Source organism: Nymphaea colorata, chromosome 1 (assembly GCF_008831285.2).
Source record: "Nymphaea colorata isolate Beijing-Zhang1983 chromosome 1, ASM883128v2, whole genome shotgun sequence".
In the NCBI taxonomy this organism is placed as follows: Eukaryota; Viridiplantae; Streptophyta; class Magnoliopsida; order Nymphaeales; family Nymphaeaceae; genus Nymphaea; species Nymphaea colorata.
The window spans coordinates 10,401,145-10,408,615 of record NC_045138.2 but is presented as its reverse complement, the minus strand read 5'-3'; positions in this window follow the sequence as shown (position 1 = coordinate 10,408,615).

The window sequence follows — 7,471 nt, the reverse complement described above, 5'->3', positions numbered from 1 at the left end:
ATTCAATATTTCCTTTTACGCATTTTTATATACATATGAATGAGTATATTAGTGTGTTCCATTTTCCCTCTCTAGAATCTTTTATTTCTCTCTTCAAGTTAAATGTTTTTTTTACAAATTTCTAGTTTATATATATATATATATATATATATATATATATATATATATATATATATATATTTGTGTCTCTTTCCCTCTAAAATCTCTCTCTCTCTCTTTCTAAGATCTTCTTTTCCCTTTTCATTTGAGTTAATACTTTCTTTTCACAAGATTTCATATATATATATATATATATATATATATATATATATATGCCTCTTTCAAATCTTTCATTTTTATGATTTTCAAAATCTCTCTCTCTCTAATCCTCTCATATTGAAGTCTTTCCTCTTTTTCATTCTTATGAATATTTTTCTCCCATAATCTAATGTTTTAATTTCTTTTCAACTTAACCAAGACTAAAACTCAGATAATGACACAATATTGGAATCACGCTTGATGGTCTACAACTTCATTTCATTTTCAAAAACTTTTCTCTTTTCATAAAAATACTTATGACAATTTTATAAATAAAAATCAGAAACATAGATGTATGTGATGGTAGAAATACTTTTAGATGATTGTTATGGTATAAATGAATTATTTTTTTTATAATCATGTAGGATCAATGCATTCATACATTCACTTAACATTACAAATGATTAAAAGCACCTCTTTAAAAGAACTTGAACAAGATGAGATGAAGCTCTTACTAGGTAGTAATTGAATTAGAGAAAAATCTCGAACCTACATAAAGTCTTAAGAGAACACTAAAGTGACTTCAAAAGTGATCTTCAAATGTCTCCAAATGATATTTGTAAAGATTTTTCAATTCAAAATTTTTCAAAGCAAAATGTTTTACACTCTCAAATGATTCTTAAAACTTGCCTAAAATTTTAAAACATCAAATTTTCAATATTTCCTCAAACATTGTACCACATTTAGATGAAAAGATGTTTAAGCAAAAATGAAATGCATCAAGAATAAACATAGCCCTTGGATTGGTTACGTTCGATAAATCTGCCGAGAACAGTTAATCCTCATACCGACGGGCGAGGCCCTTTCTCTCTCATTTCAAAATAAAAGTTCATTTATTATGGAGCACTCGAGAAATCAAAATAAATTTTGGAGATGCAAATATAGCTGTAATCTTCATTTTAAGGTTTGAAGACTTCACTTGTTTGGCAAAAAGTGTCAGGTATACATTGTTCATAAAAATTTAAAGTATTTAATTAGTAAAAAAGAGTTGAACACAAGACAAAGAAGTTGGTTAGAATTGATTAAAGATTATGATTGCACTATTGACTATCACCTTGGTAAGGTTAACTAGGTGGCAGCTGCTTTGAGTTAGAAGAATTCAGGTACTATTTCTTATATAAAGGCGACATAACTTCCACTCCTTTTGGGATGTGAGCTTTAAGGACCGACTTGCAAATAACTAGCATGGGAATCTTATGTGCATACAGGGTTAACCTATTCTTTATGAACAAATAAAGGAATGACAATCCCTTGATGAGAATTTGCATAAGATAGTTCCATCAATAAAAAGAGGAGAAAAACATGAGTTTAAGTTAATGGAAAATAATATGTTAATGCTTGAAACTAGACTGTGTGTACCCAATGACACAGAACTTAATCTAGTGATTATGGAGAAGCACATACCTCCCAGTATGCACCCCAGGCAGTATGAAGATGTATCAAAATCTTAAAGATAGTTATTGGTGGTCTGGTATGAAAAGAGAGATAGCATAATATGTTTTGAATTACTTGACATGTCAGATGATTAAAGTAGAAGACCAAAGGTCTGTTGTATTGTTGCAAAACCTCCTTATACCAAAGTGGAAGTGGGAATATATTATTACTATAGACTTTATCATTAGTTTACCACGTTCCTAAAATGAAAATGCTGCTATTTGGGTGATTGTATACCGGCTTACCAAATCGGCCCACCTGTTAGCCATTAAAAGGAAAGCCACTATTAACAGGTTAAAACAATTGTTTGTATTTGAAATTTATGGATTGCATGGTACCCCAACAGCGATAGTGTCTGATAAAGATCCTTGCTTCACTTATGAATTTTAGCCTTGCTTGCATGCAGCCATAAGAACTAGATTGAGGTTTAGTACAACATTCCATCCACAAACAGATAGGCAAACAGAAAGAACAATTCAGACACTAGAGGATACATTACGTGCCTATGTATTAGAGTTTCAAAGTTCATGGGATGTAGACCAACCTCTGGTAGAATCTGCATACAACAATAATTTCCAGTCTAATGTTGGGTTGACACCTTATAAGGCACTTTATGGTAGAAAAGGTCAGACACCAGTATGTTGGGATGAAGTAAGTGAACGGAATCTCTTAAGGCCAAAACTAGTAAAGATAACTATAGATAAAGTCAAGCTAATCAAGCAAAATATGAAGGCAGCTCAGGACCGAACAAAGAACTCTGCGGATAATCGATGCAGAGACCTTCACTTTGAAGTGGGAGACAAAGTTTTTCTCAAGGTGTCACCTTGGAAAGGAGTAGCTAGATTTGGGCAGGGTGCTAAACTCAATCCACAATATATTGGACCATATGAATTTTTAAAGAGAATTGGAGATGTTGCCTATCGATTACAGTTGTGTACCAAACTTAGTAGAATTCATGATATGTTTCATATATCGATGTTGAAAAAATATGTTCATGAACATTCACATGTGTTTAAGGAACAACCAATACAATTAAATGAGGATTTGACATATGCAGTAAACCTGATAAGCATTATAGAATAGAAAGATTCCATAATTTAAAAAGAAATTGTTTCATTTGTAAAAGTACAATGGTCCAACATGTCAGAACAAGATGCCACTTGGGAACAAGAAGATGAGATGAGACCTAAATACCTGTATTTGTTTCTCAAGAGGTAAGTTAAATTTCGAGGATAAAATTTCTTGTAGGGGGGAAGAATTGTTGCACATGTACGTATTAAAAAGAAGCTATTTAGAAAATTTCTAAACTAAAAATGAGTGATTTTGAAAAATTATCTTTCTTTGTGGGTTGATTTTGTATAACGCTAAGAGGGGAGGGTTTTATAGCACGAGCTATGCCTCCCTTGTTTCTTACAAAAAAACGAGAGAAGGTTTGATAGCATGGGAGAGCAAGACAGAGAGATAGGGAGAGAACAAGAGAGGAATAACGAGAAAAGGGAGAATAGAAAGAGGGAGAATGAGAGAACAGACGAGGGAGAAAGGGTAGATGAGAGATTGAGAAAGAGAAGAACAGTAGAGAAGGTAAGGTAATCCAAATTTCAATTTTTGGTTCATGTATAGATTCAAGGTTTGGATGTCTGCTTGTTAAATTCTAATAGAGGAATCTGATTCTTGTTAGTCATAGAATGTGATTTATGATAGGACTGATATTTCATATCTATAGAGTGCCAAAAGGGACATACAAGTAAAAATTCAGATATGGGTGGTCGAAAATGAAGTACAGGCAGTTGAGAATGAAGTATTGAGTGTAGAATGTTGGGAAAAGAGAGAAAATCCAGTTTTGTGTTATTCTTCAATAGGGATACAACTGTATGAGTTCTTGTTAGGTCCTAATTAAGATTAATTGAGGACAAGAAGGGGGTTTTCCAAATCTTGTGTGTGCGTTGTTCTTGTTTGGGCAACATGTTTGATGGGCTATGGTTGGTGAGACTGCAGGTCATGTAAGAGACATAGGTGAAGATCTTTCATGAAGAATGTTAATTGCCTCTATTATCTATTTGTTTAGGTGGATTGGATTATCAAAATGTACACAAGGACGTGACCAAGAAACATATTAAATAGTGTTTTTTTGTTTGGTGAGCAGATTTTAGTATAATTTCTTTAAAACATGTGTGCTGGTTTGTTTAAACTGCTATAGCATTGATGGTTATGTTTTAATATGCAATTAATTGTTAGCACAACAATATTTAAAAGTCTAGTTATGAAGGTGTTAATAAAACTTTTTAGCAAGCCTCTATCATGACTGGACAGAAAGGCAGCCTAAGGGTGGTGACCGAGAATAGCCCACAAGGGGCGAGGAGCAAGTCCTCTATTTTTTTTTTTAAAAAAAAGGTCACTAATTGCAAGATTCCATGAAGGAGCAAGTCTTTCAAGAGTGGGACCTCAAGTGGATAGAAAGTGTCTCTTGAGGCGATAGAGAGAACTTAAGCAAGACAGTGACATGAAAAGTTCATTATACTTGAAAGTTGCATATGTTAAGATATCTCTTGATGGTTGCTGTTTGTATTTGTTTTCAATTATTATCAATCTCTAGTGACATGCTCACTGAGTCAGTAGGATTCATGTTTTGAACTTTCTCTTTTTCAGTTGAACAAGATATTAATTGTAAGCAGGCGGCTAAGCATAATTTCATTTCACTCTCTGGGTTCTCAATGTGATGGGTAGAAGTTAGATTCATATTATAGCTTATGTGTTATATATCATGTAGAAGGTAGCTGTTACATTGATTCATATTATTTTTATCAATTTTGTAATTCAAAATTTTATCCTAGTGACTGTTAGATTTTGAATTGTGCTAGAAAATTACTTTTTTCTCCTCATCTTCTAAAGTAGGGGGTGACTGGTTCTCTCTTTCCTAGCAGATGATCTCGGTACAATGGTGAGCCAGGTATCTAATGGAGTAGGGATGACAAGGGTAAGAGAAAGAGAGGAAGCAGAGAGAGCGAGCAAAGCATGAGCCACTAGATGGAATGAATTGAAAAAGAAGAACTATGGTGAAGGGAATTGAAGGGGAAGAAGATAGCAAAGTCCCTAGTGGCAACCAATAACTATACGTTCAGCGCACTGATCATGTGCAACTTAAGTCAAATCTACAAGGCTTACATAGTTAATGTATAGTGCAATCAGTCCTAAATAGATGTAGGGTCTATATAATGGGTACTAAGGCCACAAGGACTAATCAGATAATTGCATGTGTAATTAGCACATGGCTTGACCTATCTTAAGCAAATAATGGCTCTAAGAGTCTTGTATTAGAGTTTTAGAGTGCATAACAAAATATCACATGCTTTCAAAATTAAAGTAAACTTTTAATGTTTACACTGTAGGCCCAAGTTCCACTTCACCAGTCTTTGTGCCATAAACATTTATTCACAATAGCAAACTAAAACATAACCAAAAATTATAATTGTGCATGAGTGTGTGCATCACATATCTGGACTGGGATATCAAGCCTCGCCATCATTTAGGATGCACTGGGACCACTTGAAAAGTAAGAGATTTAAAGTCATGAGTATGCAACTATACTCAGTAGGTTGTCCCAATTTGATTAATTTAGTTGAGTTCATATACAATTATGACTCATAAGATGCAGTATGTATGAAAATAGTATATGTATCATGTCCCAGACTCAATAAACAAGCTCAAGCTAACCAAATATAAATATGACTCACATGAGCATAATCAAATTCCTGAAATCCTGCAAGGCTTAGTCACAAGACCTAGTTTCTAATTATTTATTCATGTCATTCATTAGTTTTGATGTTACTCTGCTGCTGTAGTAATTTCCAATGAAATATTACAACATCAACATGCCCAAAATATGCTATATTCAACAACTTAAACGAGAAGAACATAAATAAGTACTTGTCATGCTTTTAACATGTATTAAACTTCATCTACCATTTTCATAATTTCTGGTCACCCAATGTACATCAGTACTGGGCTCACCTTTAGCATACACTTTATTGTATTAACAACATGAAGTGAGGGTTTCATCACACACAATCAATCGAGAAACATTTGTCCACCCACAGCCCGCCATCCATTCAATCATTTAGTATGATAAGTCATTTAGAACGAATCTGTAATCATTTGAGTAATATATTAATCATGGTAAACCAACACCAACATATGATATATATATATGTGTATGTGTGTGTGTGTGTGTGTACGTTTTGTTTGGTTGCTCATGGGTGCCAATGACCCATGCACCAACTTATTCCAGCTATACATTTAAATTTACAAGATCAACTTAACTAGCAAATCGGCTGACTAAAACAAAGATGAGGACAATATATTTCTCTAATCGTAATATAAAATACTTATTATGCATCAACCTGAGGTCCATCACTCGAGAAGTAACCTATGTTTTACAGGATTTTTACAGCTCAATTTTATATCTAACCTACATGATCCATAGATAGGATTATGTTAATCATAGGATTGTGTTAATCTAAACCTTATATGTCCAACCGCATCCCCTTAGGAAAACTTCATTGAACTAGGTAAAATCCTCTAATATAATGAGTACAAGGAATGAAGTTTGGTATTTGGGAAGGTGTGCAACCTTCCCAACCGATTCTCATGCCAAAAATCCAGAACATGTTTCTTCTTCCTACTTAATTCCATTCAGTTATTAGAGAAAAGAAATAATAAAAGGGTTTACTTACAACAACAAATTAATCTACACGAGAAGATAAAAGAGTGACGTCAGTCAGGCAGAGAGTTGGGCACTCCTACTGAAAATACTGCACAACAGAATTGCAAACAGCAGCTAATCACTCAAGAAAATGAAGGAACATCAAAAAAAGACCCACAGTCATGCGACTATTCACCACCATGAGATGGAAACACTAACAGCCTCTAAACCTATGTTAATCCAATTTGGGGTGAACAAATACGGTGAAGAAAATAGACCCTATTGAAAGAAACCTCAAATTTTTTTAAAGGGGAAAAGCCAATCTTGCAGCCCACATTTCCTCGTTTGCCATTTTATTCCTTTGTTCTTCATCCTCTAGGCTCCCTCCTCGTCTCTCTCAAAATACTTGCACTGTTTCCTCAAAACTTGACCGCCATTTAGATCCCTACTTTTGCATTTTCTTTCATCCTTATTTTAACCTAATTCATAATTCTTATTCTTGATTTTTTTTTTATTTAACTCATTAGGTGTCGCAGCCCACCTTTAACATATATGAGTTTTTGTTTTTAAATGTTCAAAACTATACTTCTCAAACCATTCTATTAAGCCACATTTTATATTAATTTAGTTGATTTCCTAATAACATCCTCAATTCTAGTGATTTTCATATTCATTCATTATATCTTAATAGTTTTTCTTTCAAATTTACTCAGTAAGTTTATATTTATTTTTAACTTATAAATCAAGGTACACTTTTACCCGCAACCTTTTCAACTATGGCCCAATGTATAGCTAGTTAAAAATGCATTTTTGCCCTTAAATTTTGTGAAATTCCATTTATACCCTCAATTAGCTTTCAAGTTTTATCTGAAAAAATAGCTTCACAATCATAATTACTTACAATTAAGGGTTTTGATTTCAAGTAATTCATTTTCAATTCTAAGTGACTCAACAATTCAAGTATTAGTCCCCAGGAGTGGTCGATGAAAATCCTAAACATCTTTATGAAATTCACAGATTGCATTTGTGTATATATTTAAT